Below are 13126 nucleotides of genomic sequence, written 5' to 3'. Positions count from 1 at the left end.
TGGAAAGATAGATAATAGATCTGTCTTTTAGAGAGATCCAAGATGGCTGATCGCTAACAGTTCGGGATTGTAGCTCCCAGTGAAAGCGCAGAGAACGAGAGGACGCCACACTTTCAGATGAATTTTCATCACTCACGGACCAGAAGATTCCCAGTGGAGGGGCCCCATGGGTTGCCAGCATGACTCTTGTGGCCGGAGCAGCCGTTTTGCCAGTGCCTCCGCACAGCAACTCTTCGTGCAGAGTAAAGGGGAGGAGATTCCCGGGCAGAAGAGCACCAGCAGTCTTATAGCTACTGTTTTGGCCGGCACAGTAGGTTGCTCGGATTCCAGTGCTGGGAATCAATAAACTGGGCGTCTACTCAGAAACCCAACTAGAAAGGTGGTAATTGTAAAGATGACAGTTGGATAAATTTATAACAAAGGGAAGAAACCAGCCTAAAAAGGCTGAGAATACCCAAAATCAGAACTCCTCTCCCTCTACAGGGGATTACATTTCGTCAGCAACGGAACAAGCCCTGATGGAAAAGGACTGTGTGCCATTAACAGAAGTAGGCTTCAGAAGGTGGATGATAAGAAACTTCTGGGAGTTAAAAGAACTTGTTCTAACCCAATGTAAAGAAACTAAGAACTTTGAAAAAAAGGTTTGACGAAATGCTAACAAGAATAGACAATATAGAGAGGAATATAAATCAACTAACAGAGTTGAAAAACAACACAAAAACTTAGCGAAATATGCACAAGTTTGAATAGCCGAATTGATCAAGCAGAAGAAAGGATATCAGAGGTCGAAGACCTACTTAATGAAATAAAATGAGAAGACAAGAATAGAGAAAAAAGGATAAAAAGTGAAAAGACCTAATTTACGTTTGATAGGTGTATTTGAATACGACAAAGAGAATGAATCCAAGCTGGAAAATACTCTTCAGGATATTATTCAGGAAAACTTTCCGAATCTAGCAAAGCAGGACAATATTCAACCCCAGGTAATACAGAGAACACCACAAAGATATTCCTCAAGAAGAGCAACCCCAAGGCACATAATCGTTAGATTCACCAAGGTTGAAACAAAGGAGAAAATACTAAGGGCAGCCAGAGAGAAAGGTCAGGTTACCCACAAAGGCAAGCCTATCAGACTTACAGCAGATTTCTCAGCAGAAACCCTGCAAGCCAGAAAAGAGTGGGGGCCGATATCAACATCCTTAAAGAACAGAACTTTCAGCCCAGAATTTCATTTCCTGCCAAACTAAGCTTCACAATTGAAGGAAAAATAAAATCTTTTATGAAAAAGCAAGTACTCAGAGATTTTATTACCATCAGGCCGGCTTTACAAGAGCTTCTGAAAGAAGCATCATACATAGAAAGGAACAATCAGTATTAGCCTTTCTAAAAATATAACAAAAAGTAAATAGCATCAACATCAACAACCATCAACATGAAGAAGAATTTACATCAACGAATGGATAAAATAGCCAGTTAACATCAAATGGCAGTAACCCTAAATTTAAGTTGACTAAATCTCCCAATCAAAAGATATAGCCAAAACCTAATGGTATGCTACATCCAGACCCATTTCACATCCAAAGATACACAAAGTCTTAAAACAAAGAAATAGGGAAAGATTTACCAACCAAATGGAGAGCAAAAATAAATAAATAAACAAAAAGCAGGAGTTGCAATTCTCGCATCCGATAAAATAGATTTCAAAGCAACCAAGATATAGTGGTAAAAGGATCAATGCAACAATAAGAGCTAACAATCCTAAAACCCAGATACATAAGACTCATAAAGAGATTTAGACTCAATGAGACAGAAAATTAAAAAAAGATATCCAGGACTGGAACTCAGATTCAGAACAAGTAAACTCAATAAATATTTATAGAGCTCTCCATTTTACATACACAAAATATACATTCTCCACCTTAAATACACAAAATATTGATCAGCCATTATTAATACCCATTTTTAGAATAAAGCTATATTCCCATTCTCTCTCCCTCTTTTTCTTCCTCTTTCTTCCTCTCCTTCACTCCTTTTTTTTCCTTTCTTTAAAAAAAAAAAAAAAGAAAAGAAAAAATCCTTAGCTATCATCTCTTCAAACATTGTTTCCCCATTAAAAAAAAAAAAGATAGATAATAGCGACTGGGGGAGTGAGTTGGGGGAAGGGGAAGGATAAAGAGAAATGAGTTAAAGGGTATAAACATACAGTTAGATGGGATACATTCAAGGTTTGATGGCAGGGTATAGTTAACAAAATGTATTCAGATGATGGACACCCTAAATATTCTGACTGGTTCACTACACATTATATACATGTAAGAAAATTCACCTGTACCCCATCAATGAAAATTTGTACAAATAAAAAAACTAAACTGAATGAGAGAAGTAAAAATGAATTAATGGATTTATTTATTACAAAATAATTATGATCTTTCACACATTTAGGAGTATGTTTTATTTAACCCTTTAAACCTAAAGTCAAATAATGAGATTTCTACCTACCTAGCACAATGTGGTTACATACTGAAACAAAGAGTTATAGTATATACTGAGGTTGTGTCCATAGAATTAACGTACTCTTCCCCATTGCAGAACATTCTTGTAGTTATAGGAGATTGATAATGTCTCTATAATGGGGAAGGATAACTATTCATTGTAAACAGGATATCCATTACCCCTTACCATGATGATCACTACAGTTAATTTAAGTCTATGTGCTTTACCCTTGGCTACAGGATGGTCTCATGGCTATTTTAACCTACTGGAAACTCGGGATTTATGCTGTGAACTCTGGGTCACAGATTTCCTAAAACTGCCATTGACCTTTTGCAAGCACAAGGCATGCCTGCGGTAAATCTGGCACACTTGAGGACAAATCTAGGAAATTCACAAGCAGAATGACTCTGGATTTTTATGTTTTCTCAGCCAATAAATCTCTTTTAATGTTTAAAGCAGTTTGAATTGAACCACATGAAAGAGAGAACATCTTAATTTATCCGGTAAATACATATCATTTGGTCTCTGATCCTTTTGTTCTTCCTCTTGATATTCACTGGTATGTGTGTTTGTGCATGAGTGTGTTGATGCATGTGCACATATATACTTATAGGCAACAGTGAGACTGTGTAGCACAGAAAGTATCGACCTTGATGTCTGAAGAACGGGCTGTGAGATGCAGCTACATTTCTTACTGATTTTACAGTTGTAAAAAAATTAAAAAGTAATTACTTGTAGACTCTCTATGATCTAACTGGGGAAAACAGACTACAATCACCAATTTCTTATATAAATAGAACTGTTTTAAGGTTCCAGTAAAATCGTGTCAGTGAAAGGGTGTTTTAAATTCCCAGCTATTCCATAAGTATAGCTATTATTGCTACCTTGTATATGATGCATCTATAAGGACATTTTAAAAAGTAAAATCCTTAGTGTCCTTGAGTTTATCTTGTACTCAACTCAACTTCCTTCATTTTCACTACCACACAAGGGAAGGACAAAATGTCATTCTTAACTTTGGATTCCCTATCTTTTGTCAGTGTGTTTCACAACTTTAACTTCATTTCAGTTTAGTTCAGTGGTAAATTTCTATATATAAAACTGCACTTTCAAGTTGCTTAAAGATATCACATAATTGGATGTACCTTTAACCTAATGGTTTAAAATCCTAAAGGAATGGTGTACACACAATATCTTATGGTATTAAATAGCCTGAGATCAAATAAAACGCAATGAGCAATGTCTGCTCCTACTGAACTGGAAATGTTGTTAGTGAGACACTGGACAAAGATGACAGGGCTACCTCAAGAAACATAATGAGGGAGTTTTATCAAGCCAAACCTTTTAAAATGTTTAAACTTCATAAAAACCTGCAGGCATGACAGATTAAATGTAAAGCTTACCTCTGATTCTGAGCTGCAGCTTATATCGTCTAATTCCTGTAAATAAGAACAGATGTGCTGTTAGAAGGTTTTGATTTGTGTTTTTATTTTTTAAAACCCATCTAGCATAGTGCAGCTTTTCCATTTGGGGGATGGTGGAAAGCTTTGTCTTCTCACTCAAGCATGTCAGAAATGAGAAAATAAGTCTCACTCATCTCGATCCTATTAAAAGAAAAGCACAAAACAATTTACAGAGTTGGATGTGTGCTTTAAAAATGGGTGAGAAGACACTGATCTATTCAAATATATCTTCAAATATTTAGAGCAAGAGAAAAACATTACTTTAGCAAGTTTCAGAACATAACAATTTTGAGTTTTAGCTTGTATTTACATTATACTGGCAACAATGTGAGAAGTCAATAGGCACCTGAAACAAATAAACAGGGTAAAGATACTGCAGGCACCCCACTTCTGAGCAATCCTACTGTTCCTATAAATTACAGACACTCTGCTTTAAGGATACATGTCATTATTTTTTAATAGGGTGATTTATTTAGCGAAACAGAAGTCTAGACTTTAGCACATATAGAAAATGTAATTTACAAACTTGATCTTGTCATTTCTGTTGATGACAGTCTCATGAGAGCCTCACAAGTCAAACAGTTCATAGACATAAATTTAAATAAAGTAAGCATGAATAATGCAACAAAACTTACGTAGCATCATGGAATAACAGGGGTCCTATTAGGATTAGAGTTACGTAGCTGCAAGTAATAAAACAATACAGAGAAGTTTTATAAGTAGAATTTTTCTGAAAAATCAAATTTAATTCACATATTAAAATTATGAAACAGAGAATCTCCAGCTCTCTTCACATGATGCCACAAAAATAAATGGCAAGTAAAATATCCAGCTTTCATGGACATTTTTTCCTTCCTATAACAAAATGATGGAATGTTACTTTATAAAAAGATAAGATCATGAGTTTTTGTGGTAATGTGTGGATACAGCTTTTGACCATGTATATACATTCTATTAAGAATGAGAGTTTTTAATCCTAAACGACCATCAATATAGGCAAAGTATAAGTCAGCCAGAAAATAGCCATTTTTGTTATTGTTACTATTGCTATTTAACACTGAACTCATCATAAGAGGGTTAAAATCTATTTTGAGTGATATTGAGGAAAACACCAAATGTGAATAATTAGTTCAGATCATGGATAATATAGCTGATTTTATTCTATTAGTCCCTACTATCTTTGGATTACAATATTACAGAAATGCATGAGACTGAACAGGCAGTTTCTCTTGACAGTGTCACTATTTGAGATGGTTAATTGCATATGTGCTGTCAATGTATGATATGAATTATGAGTCCACCTTTGCAACCCCAGTTTCTACAAAATGTAATAATCACTAATTACTTCAGAAATTGTTGCTAAATAAAAATTTCTTAAAATACATAATTGAGAGCTGCTTACTTACAGCAGTGTGATACTCTAGAGCATAGGCTTTGGCATTTAAAAGGCCTGGATCTGAAACCATTTACCAGCCACATGATTTTAGACAAATTTTCTAAGTGGTTATTTGTCATTTTATTAATTTAGCATCTACTATCTACCATATACCACATAGTGTTGCCAGGAACATCAAATAAAATACATTTAGAGTGCTTTGCACTGTACACTTCAACAAAGGTTAGCTGTAATTAGTAATAATTGCTCTTAGTGGTAAATCAGCGGTCAGTAGTCTTCTAATAAAGCCATTAGATTAATTATTAGATATTGTGAATTATTAATAACTTACTACTCATTTAAGCCTGACTTCAACACAGGGAAGGTTTGTCTTAGAAGAGGGACTGTCATGTGGTAAAGTGAAAGAAAAACCTCATTAAACACTTTTATACAGTCATAGCAATTGGTTAGATTCAGAAAACAGCAATTTTAAATGAGGATTTACCTTTTGCCCGTTCTCTTTGAGTTCAGAGTCTGAGTAGTCCTGACTCCACACACAAGCATGTATGTTCTACAGAGAAATTATGAGACAAAGTCACTTGATGAGACATTTTAGGATTAAAAGCAATGATTTTCAGAAAGAGATAATTATGACAACAAAAACATCAGATGACTTTTATATGTGCCTTTTCAAATAAATAATATAGTCATACAGATTAAAGTCTAAAAACGTAACAAAGATATAGAGAAAAAAGTCTTCCCCATCTTTGTCCTCCATCTGCTCAGTTTCCACCCTGATTTTAAAAAGAGGGGGGAAAAAACCTTCCCACACCAGGATCTAGTATTTAATATCTAGAGTTATTTTAGGCCAAAACATGAAAATATGAATATATATCCTTATTTCTGCCATTAATGTACAAATAGTTATCTAACACTTTGAAGTGGTTTCCTTGTCATGTAATTTGTTAAGAAGTTTAAATTCACCAATTCATGTCATTCTTACAGAAATCTAATGAGGCACACTCAATGTTCATATGATTGTGGAGGTGAAATCTACTTGCATATAAACCATACATGAATATCTAACCCTACATGAGATTGTTGTGTCTAATCACCAACTAAAGTCCAACATGAATTGAATAAAATACAAATGGCATCCACCCCCAAATCTTGCTAAATGGATAAATGTATTCAGACTAGGACCCTTAGAGCATAGCAGGAATATTAATAGAATTACCTTAAAAAGATGAAAGCATTTGCATGCAAGATATATCTTGGAACCCTCTTACAATATAGGACAACTTCATTAATTAAAGCTTTTTCTTCATACATGGGCTGATTTTTTTAATAAACTAGAGAAAAAGGCAGGATAAATATTAAAAGAGGATTTTCCTTCTTTTTCTTTTCTAAATATACCTCAACAAAAATTTTTCTTTTTGTTCTAATGTGCAATACTCAGTGATAGAGAAGGGAAAGCTATTAACCTGAAGGGAAAATGGAGTTTGGACAGGGAAGGTTGTTCTCTGTCTCTAGTCACACATTATAAGCAATGATCAGTAAAATTAAATCTTACATGATAATGGGCAAACAGTGGTGCCTTATGAGTTGGGTGGTAAAAATGAAAATGTTAGCTATCAGTAAAATAGCTTGAAAATAGATCCACAGATTTAAAAAACCGGGGAGAGAACATCATTAAAAACTATACTCTAGTAATTTGGTGAAAACTATATTTTTAGTCGCATTTCAAACACTTCACCAAAATCATAGTTAAAATTTCATATTGAGATTACACACATATGCATTTTTCCCTGTGCAAGACAGTCAGACTTCTCCATCAAGATTAGTTTCCCTAAGGGTGAATTTGTGACAAGGAGAGTGAAGATTATGTAAAATGTTCCCATGTTGCCTCTTTGAGTTGATGGAGAATTGAAATTATCAGACTTGTGTACACTCTCATGCTTTCAAAATCAGCCATTTTTATTTATGGTGTTATATTGCTTTAAGCAGTTTACATTTTCAATAAATAATTAAAATACATCTCTCTACAACTTATTCTGCTTCTGGGAAAAAATATTACTAAAAAACAAATGCCACTTATATTTTACCTTGGAGCTATAGGAGGAGAAGTAAATACATAGTAAGAAAAAACCAGGTCTTCACCGTCTTTAAAAAAGAAAGGAAAACTATCATTTTTTCTAGAGTCATCCACTGCAGTTTCCTTATGTTATAGACAATGTTCTGGAATGTGTGCTATGTGATCTAGGTTCCTGATAACTATATTTCCATTTGTCATTTTTATTAACTCCTTAAAATTTAACATAAGCATTTTTACCCTATGCAAACGCATTACTTTGTGGTTTCATTGAGGTATAACTGACATACAATACACTGTGCATAAAGTGCACAATTCAATGTTTTGACACACAACTACATAGAACCATATCTATGAAACCACCAGAAATAACATAATCCACCATACCTAGGCTTTTTCTTACCCTTGTTATAATCTATTATACCTTATCAGACAATTGTTGATATGCTTTCCATCAATAGAAATTAGTTAGCTTTATGGAGTTTTTGAAAAAATTTAATAATGCAATAGATATTTTTATCTGGCATTATTATTTTATGCTCAAAATTGTATGCAAAAGTAGTTTATCTATGTTATTTCATAGACCAGTAGTCCATTAGTTTATTCTTAATTATTGCTGAGTAATATTCCACTGTCTGTATATACCAGTTTTTTTCCCCTCACCTGTTGACTGATAGTTGGGTTGTGTTCTTTTAAATGTAATGAGAGGCCTGCATTAAAAAAAAAAAAGTCTACAATTCCTTATCCAGACCTTATCTTATTAGACTACAACATTTGATTCTAACTGCATATGGGTGTTTTGAACAATCCCTTTCCTAGACTTCACTTCCCCTTTACTTGCTATTCTATTTAATACATTCCTGAAATACAAGTCCTCCTATACTTCTTTTGGCATGCATTTCTTCTCTGACTTCCAAAGGAAGACTACCATGCTCACTACCCAAAATTCTTGCTATGTACTTTTTCTCTTGAAGAATCGAGTACTCCTAGGATTTCACTGATTATATTATGTATATTTCATGATTCCTTGAATTTAAATTTTCAGGTTCAGATTTTTCTATTGGTTTTAAATCATCACCCTATTCCCCTCCTCCCTCCCATGACCTTCACTTCACAACACACTGTTGAATTTGCCCTTCTAGGAATAAGTAACTGATGGTGTTCACACATCTGAACTGAATACTTTTCTCATTCTTTATCCTCTATGAACTATACTCCATCTCTAGATTTGTAATTACCAAAATGGCATATCTCTTTAAATTTGCGAGTGAATTTAACCAAACTTACTTTTAATTCAAAATGGCTTCTTTAACTAAACTTACTCACTTTATCTGTGATAACATCATTTGTCAAGTATCCCAGGCTGAGCATGTGAATTAATCTTGACTTTTTTGCTTCATCTTCTATGACTTGTCAGTCTCAAATCATATTTTCCTTTGAAATATGTCTCCAAGTAATTCCCTTTACTCAGTTTCTTACTACTCTCACTCTTCTGCACGATAACACAAAACTCATGATCTCTTTCCGATCTCTCATTTTTCACTCTCTTATAGTCTCCAAGATTTACTGCTATCAAGCTAACCTTCCTGGCTGTCAACTTTACAGTGGTTCTCAGTTGCTTCCTATATTAAAAAATTATCCTCCTTCATTGGTTCCATAATCTGGAAAACACCCTGCCTAGCAAATCAGCATCTTGCTATTCCCATTAATACTTTCTCTGATTGGTGGCCTGGTCTTTGCACATCCTATGTTATCTTTTTTTAGATTATTTTGCTTTCCCTAAATATTAACTGTATACTTAATATGGGCAGAATCACCAGGATAGAGTCCCAGCTCTACCAATTGCATTTATATCTCTTTGGGTGATACAGTGTCTCTTTTTTTATCCCCAAAGTAGGGTTGTGAAGATTAAAGGAGCTGATTGGTATAAAGCCCTGGCATGTATTAAGTTATTCACAGATGTTGGCTACTGTGATTACATAAATCCTACTTGATTTCACAGTCTAGCTCAAACTTTGAAGAGCAAAATGACTTAAATCAGTTGGGCAATGTCTAAGAGTATTGGCTCCTGAGATGAACTGGCTGGATACAAAACTGGCTCTAATATTTTCTAAGCTGTGGCCAAGGGACAATTCTTCAGCAGTGGTCTGTGACTCAGTTTTCTTATTTGTAAAATAGCGATAATATCAGCATTAATCTCATAGGGTATTTTTTTTGTTTTTGTTTTGAGACAGGGTCTCACTTTGTCGCCTAGGCTGGAATGCAGTGATCATAGCTCACTGCAGCCTTGACTTCCCAAGCTCAAGCAATCTTCCCACGTTAGCCTTCCAAGTAGCTGGGACTACAGGCATGAACCACCACATCCAGCTAATTTTTGTAGAAACAAGGTCTCACCATATTGCCCAGGCTGTTAACCAATGGGCTCAAGCAGTCTTCCCACATTGGGATTTTAGGCGTGACCCAACTACCCAGCCTTACAAGGTTTTTCTAAAAGAAAAATAAGATTGCCCATGGGCTGAAATGAGAAAACTACCTGGCACTGTCCTAAATGTTTACTCCCATTTTTATGTCTCATGAGACCCAGCTGTATGGCAGTTTCTGGGCTTGTGTTTCTGTGAGATCTATTTATTATTAAAGTATGCCTTACTTTAACCTAAGTTGAATTGATTGCTCTGTAACAGGGAAAGACATACAAAAAATAATAATTTTTGCTGACTCTAGATTCTGCCCTTAGTTGGAAGTATCAGTATCAAAGTCAGGCTAGGTTTCCACTGATACCCAAGGAAAACATTTGGTGAACATTCATCATTATGTGATAGTATCTAAATATTGCATTTGTTTACTTCAACTTTTTACACACCTGTTCCCCAAAATTTTCTAAAATAGGGTCAGCAAATTATGACTGTGGCTTAAATATAACCCATTACTCACTATGCAAATAAAGTTTAAAAGGAAGACAACCATGCTCATTCATTTACATAGTGTCTACAGGTGCTTTCACCCTATAAAAGTAGAATCAAGTCCTTGTGCCTGCAAAGCCCGAAATATTTTCTGTCTGGTTCTCTATAGAAAACATTTGCTAACCCCTATTCTAAAACATTAATTTCTTTCCAAGTGAAGGAGGGATGTTTATCCAGCAAAGATTCTCAGATGTGGGTGGTCAGTGACTCACAAATGGCTCTCATTTTTTGTTGCCTTGATATTTGCTCCTGTGGATTTACACACTCATTCTCATATGGTAAGTATTTTGCTTGCATTTAAACTTGACCTGAACTACCCAATTAACTTAAAAAAATTTTAAGTCAATTTTAAAGATTAAAAAAAATCAGGAAAGCCATTTGCCTGGCACCCTCTAGTAAAATAAGTGATTGATTGAAAATGTTTTCCTGATTGCTCTCATGTGTAGAAACAACCTTAGAGGGAGATATACCAGCTATCAGCATTTATACTAAATTTTTTTAATGATCCGTAAAGTCAAATGGATGGTAAAGCAAATCAGAATTATTAGGCTGGTATTCATGTCCAAACAAGATATTTTTAACCACATCTGTCAATTTTCCCCTACTCAATATTTACTCCCACCACCATTCTAGACCCTTCCCTGAACATGAGGGCAGTTCATTATTTTTATATCTTCACTAAAAATCATTCTTTGTTTGAATGTCTTTTCTTCCTAACACCATTTTTATTCCTAAAACATTCTATTTGTTCTATCTCCACTCAAAAGCCATTCCCTTTATGATATTTTCTACCATTTCAGCCATTATTATTTTTATGATACGTACTTCTGTCTACATTGTGTTGTAGAAACTGATGTACATGTCTCTCTTCAATGATTACATTGCAAATTTGTGAGGGCAAAGGCCATATCTTTTAGACATCAATGGGATTCAAAAGCTAGAAGTCTAATTCCAGAGCTCATGCTTATATTCCTCCCAATAACCCTGAAGAATGGGAAAGAAATAATGAGAGTCTAATAGTCTCCAGATTAGGGGATAAGAAATACAAGAAATAACTAAGAAATAAAAGGCAATAGTATTGGAAAGTAATCACTATGTAGCTTCAAAATAAGTAAAAATCTCCCTAAAACTATCTAGACATCATTATGGAGGCTCTAATGGAGACATCTGTTCAGTGTTTAACAACTGTCACATCAATAAATATGATTGTTAGACTCTATTCAGTCTTAGACATCACAACTTTATGCAAAATAATAATGATTTTCTCTAGGAACATGGATTTACTTTAGCCAAATAATTTCAAATATACAGCTGAAATAAAATAGAGATGTAAAGATTTCTTCCTGAAAAGAACATTAGATATCTGGAGCTCTATTTTTGTTTTCTCATTTCTAGGCAACTTAAGTTGAAAAATGACAACACACACGTACTTTTATAACATATATTGTGGATATATATATATGTGTGTCTTATGTGTCTGTGCGTATATATATATATACATATGTGTATATCCATATAGATTCCATAATACACATTCACTTAAAATAAATACAGGTATCTGTGAGGGATTTATTTCAGGACCCCTACAGATACCAAAATCTATGGACGCTCAAATTCCTTACATAAAATAGTGTAGTATTTGCATATAAATTACAAACAATCCTCCATATACTTTAAATATTCTCTAGATTACTTATCATGCCTAATACAATGTAAATGTTATGTAAATAGTTGTCACACTGTATTGGTTAGAAAATTCCAGGAATTTTAAAAGTATGATACACGTTCAGTACAGTGGTATTTTTTTTTTTTCCTGAATATTTTCTATTCATAGTTGTGGAATCCACAGATGAAGAACCCACTGACATAGCAGGGAAAATTGCACTTAAAACTACTAGATAAAAATGAGAAAGCCAATGTCACGCATAATGCCACCATGTCGAGATATATATTGTTAACATTCTGGAATGGATATGTACACAGTTCTGATTCTATTCCTTTCCAGTTTCCTCACAAACGTAGATAAGAGTGAAAGAGGAGAGTCCAGATCATCGTGTGCTCCTAGTAACACCATCCTCCCTCCCCTCCAACATACATTTGCCATTCTACCGCAGTCTGTCTCACAGACTATCAGAGTTCATGTAGACATGTCCCACATCTCTGTTTATGTTAGTTTTTGCAAGAAGCCTTTATCAGCAGGGCCCTTTCCCCATATGGCACTGACGATCTCAGTCTGACCCACCTCCCACTCTCCTTGACTCCTAAAGCTGTTCTGCTCTTGCTCTGGCCTGTGGAATCATAGTTCCAATAAATTAACTCATATTTTCTGTTTTTTTTTGTTTTTTGTTTGTTTGTTTGCTTGCTTCTGAACATCCCCATAACAATTTAGCTGTGATTGAATACTAGCTCTTCCCTGAAGATGTGTTTTTTCCTGTGACCTTCTCTAAGCTGTGACTGCTTTCTCTCAAACTCTGGGCCTGAAGGTGGAATAGAGTCTCTGTGCTTTTCAGTGCTCCTTTCAGGCCATGATTTCTTGAAGCTTCCTATAAAATGTCCTTTTGTAGCTCATGCCATCACACTCTACAACTGCCTCCCTGCCTTGTTCTACTCAGTGGCACCCCCTTGGGTTTCCTCTTCCACGTCATTGAGGGTTATAGCATATGGGCTACTGTTACTCTCTCAACTGCAACTTCTGTTAAAATTTCTGGTGATTTAATAACATGTACATCCATTTCAGAATCCT

Source organism: Callithrix jacchus, chromosome 15 (assembly GCF_049354715.1).
Source record: "Callithrix jacchus isolate 240 chromosome 15, calJac240_pri, whole genome shotgun sequence".
NCBI classification, from domain to species: Eukaryota; Metazoa; Chordata; class Mammalia; order Primates; family Cebidae; genus Callithrix; species Callithrix jacchus.
This window is presented reverse-complemented; position numbering follows the sequence as displayed.